This window comes from Hordeum vulgare, chromosome 3H (genome assembly GCF_904849725.1).
Source record: "Hordeum vulgare subsp. vulgare chromosome 3H, MorexV3_pseudomolecules_assembly, whole genome shotgun sequence".
NCBI classification, from domain to species: Eukaryota; Viridiplantae; Streptophyta; class Magnoliopsida; order Poales; family Poaceae; genus Hordeum; species Hordeum vulgare.
The window spans coordinates 286,642,235-286,646,518 of record NC_058520.1 but is presented as its reverse complement, the minus strand read 5'-3'; positions in this window follow the sequence as shown (position 1 = coordinate 286,646,518).

Genomic DNA, 4,284 nt, shown 5'->3' with positions numbered 1-4,284 from the left:
ATAAGGGATGTTTATCAGCCTGTTTCAGACCCTGAAAATGAAGAGTTATCTGTTTCGGTAAGAAATTGGACTCCAACGCTTTCCCAATAGGAAATTTCCTCAGTTTTGGAATTTTTGGAAAATTAGAAAAATAAAAAGCAGTCCGGAGAGCGAACGAGGCGGCCACAAGACCTGCCACCGTCCCCTACCCCCTCGTGGCGGAGGGCAAGCTTGTGGGCACCTCGTGTGCCTGCCGGACTTTGTTTTCTTGCGGAGCACTCCTTCTGGTCCAGAAAAAATCAATATATTGTCGCCCGAAGGTTTTGATCTCCGTATCGCGCAATTTTCCTCTGTTTTCGTTTCGAGCTTGTTGTCTGCCGAAGATCTAGGTCAAGATGTCTTCTCAAGATTCAGAAGAAGAGATCTATGTGGCCGATGATCGTGCTAACTCTAGGATTAATGGGGACTTGGAACCATATGGCTGGACCACTTGATGAGGAAGAGGACTATGAGACCAAAGGTAAGGAGCAAACGAGTTCCGATGAAGAGGAGGCTCCTCTACCTCAACCTGAAAACACCCATGTGGAGTTCAAGAAGTCAAGCCTCCCTGACCATAGGAAGAAGCCTAAGACCTTGTTTATCCCTTCTCGTTTCTTGCAGGAGAGTAAGCAGGAACTTTGCCATAGATTGTTGAAACTTGAGGAAGAAAATGACGATCTAAGGGAGTAGAACTTTTTTCTCAAGTGGAAATTAGACAAGCTCAAGACTACTCCAACAACACCACCATCACCACCAAAGGAAGACAACTAAGCATTGGTATGGGCAATCCCCTTGGCTTCCGCCAAGCTTGGGGGAGTTGCCCCGGTATTGTATCACCTTTATATCTTTTGCTTTTACCTTTGTTTTGGTTCTTTCCTTTTCTGTTTTTATTTCTTCTCTTAGAGGAATAAGTCTTTAGTATTTAGTTTGAGTCTTTTGCTTTTGTCTCTCCCCCGATGTATTCGAGCTTACGAGCTATATAATAAAGAGTATCTTAGTCAAGGGCTTTGCTTTGTGCCATGATCAATAGTATGAAAAGAACGATAGCATGAAAGATCATGAGACGATCTTATGGAAAGTGATAACTTCACTTATGACATGTATGATGATTGAAACTTGTTGAGAATAAATCAACATAGACTCGAGTCATTGTTGCAATTAATAATAAGTAATAAGGAAAGAGAGGTTCACATATAAATATATCATCTTAGGAGTAGATGTTGGACAAGGAAGACAACATAATGAATTGTGTTTCCTTGGTTCCAAACAATGTTATATGATTAGAGATCCCTTAGCATGTGACGATTGCTTCCACCTCATATTAGCCAAAACTCCCGCACCAAGTAGAGATACTACTTGTGCATCCATAAATCTCCAACCCAGTTTTGCCATGAGAGTCCACCGTACCTACCTATGGATTGAATAAGATCCTTCAAGTAAGTTGTCATCTGTGCAAGCAATAAAAATTTCTCTCTAATATGTATGATCTATTAGTGTGTGGAACATAATCTTTGTACGAACCTGTGATGAGGAAGACATAAAAGCGACAGACTTCATAATAAAGTTCTTTATCACAGGAGGCAATATAAATTGACATTCCTCCGCACTAAGAGGACATACATTCAAACCTCAAAAGCGCATGACAACCTCTGCTTCCCTCGGCGAAGGGCCTATCTTGTACCTTTACTTTTTGCCCTTGTAAGAGTCATGATGATCTTCTCCAATTCCCTATTTTTGCCTTTGTCTTGGCTACCGTCACATGCTTGGGAAAGATCTATATTCATATATCAACTTGGAGTTGAGTGCTTATGCTTTATTGTTGTTGACTTTACCCTTGAGGTAAACCGTTAGGAGGAAAAACTATAAGCCCCTATCTTCCTCTGTGTCTAGCTGAAACGTCGACACCATGAATACCACGTGAGTTGTAACAATTGTGGAAAACAAAAGAGATGATTGAGTATGTGGATTTGCCTTACAAACTCTTATTTGACTCTTTCTGATGTTGTGATAAATTTCAATTGCTTCAATGACTATGGACTATTGTTGGTTACTTCTCGGTGATGTTTTTGCTTCATGCTTTGCTTTGTGAAGGAATTCTTACTTCCCCATAAGAATCTTTATGATGTATTGTTGTTCTATGTGTGATCATGATGCCCTCATGTCCGTATTATGTTTTATCGACACTTTCGTCCCCAAACATGTGGACATGTTTATGGAACTTCGTTTTCGCTTCAGGACAAGCGAGGTCTAAGCTTGGGGGAGTTGATACGTCCATTTTGCATCATGCTTTCATGTTGATATTTATTTCTTTATGGGTTGTTATATTACTTTGTGGTACCATATTTATGCCTTTTCTCTCTTATTTTGCAAGGTTTATTTGAAGAGGGAGAATTCAGGCAGCTGGAATTCTGGACTGGAAAAGGAGCAAATCTTAGTCTACTATTCTGCACATCTCCAAATGCCTTGAAAAGATACATGGATTTTTTTGGGATTATATAAAAAATACTGGGCGAAAGAATTACCGGAGGGGGGCTGCTAGGGCACCACAAGCCCAGCCACCGGCACCACCCCCCTAGTGGCGGAGTGGGGGCTTGTGGGCTCCTTGACGGCCCACTAGCCCCCCTATTTTGCTATACGAAGGGTTTTGGTCCAGGAAAAATCATACGGGAGCTTTTTCGTGATTTCGCAGCCACCACGAGGCGGAACTTGAGCAGATCCAATCTAGAGCTCCGGCAGGACGATCCTACCGGGGAAACTTCCCTCCCGGAGGGGGAAATCGTCGCCATCGTCATCACTGACACTCCTCTCGTCAGAGGGGAGGCATCTTCATCAACATCTTCATCAGCACCATTTGCTCTCCAATCCCAAGTTCATTTCTTGTAACCATTCATCGTCTCACGACTCCGGTTGGTACTTGTAAGATTACTAGTAGTGTTGATTACTCTTTGTAGTTGATGCTAGTTGGATTACTTGGTGGGAGAGTTTATGTTCAGATCCTTGATGCTATTCATTACACCTCTGATCATGATTATGATTATGCTTTGTGAGTAGTTACTTTTGTTCCTCAGGACATGGGATAAGTCATGCTAATAATAGTCATGTGAATTTGATATTCGTTCGGTATTTTGATATGTTGTATGTTGTTTTTCCTCTAGTGGTGTTATGTGAACGTCGACTACATAACACTTCACCATATTTGGGCCTAGAGGAAGGCATTGGGGAGTAGTAAGCAGATGATGGGTTGCTAGAGTGACAGAAGCTTAAAACCCAGTCTATGCGTTGCTTCGTGAGGGGCTGATTTGGATCCACTAGTTTAATGCTACGGTTAGACGTTGTCTTAATTCTTCTTTTGTAGTTGCGGATGCTTGCGAGAGAGGTTAATCATAAGTGGGATGCTTGTCCAAGTAAGGGCAGTACCCAAGCGCCGGTCCACCCACATATCAAACTATCAAAGTAACGAACGCGAATCATATGAACATGATGAAACTAGCATGACAGAAATTCTCGTGTGTCCTCGGGAGCATTTTTCCTCCTATAAGACTTTGTTCAGGCTTGTCCCTTGCTACAAAAGGGATTGGGCCACTTGCTGCACCGTTTCTACTACTGGTTACTTGTTACTTTTCGCTTGCTACGTTTCACCTCACTACACCATCACTTGTTACCGCTACTTTCAGTGCTTGCAGTTATTACCTAGCTGAAAACCGTTTATCAGAGCCTTCTGCTCCTCGTTGGGTTCGACACTCTTACTTATCGAAAGGACTACGATTGATCCCCTATACTTGTGGGTCATCAACCTTCTGTCACACCCTGTGTTTGTACCAGTTTTCCACATTATGTCTTTACAAAATTTGGAACCAACTAAAACTCTTTGAGCCCTAGTGATGGTTGTTTTGATTGCAACATGCTTGTGTGATTCATTATGTTCTAAGTCACGAAAGTTATTCTTCTCTCTAAAACTCCTCTCCTTGACCCCCAAACCCTTGCCCAAAGACCATGCCATGCGTATAGGACAAGAAAATACTTTTGTAAAAACATTATCTCAACAAAAGGTCATTTATTTATTTAAAAGTTTCAAAACCCCTGAATTGGGATTTGTACTACAAGTCCTTAATTTAGAAGGGTTGTTTTACCCCAAAGATTTTATTTGGATTCCATTATCTAAAAGACTTCCCAAAATCAAAAAATAATGAGTTTAAAATTTATTTACCTATTTCATTTATACAATTTTTTCTAAGTCCAGAAATAATCTTTTGTGGGTAAACATTA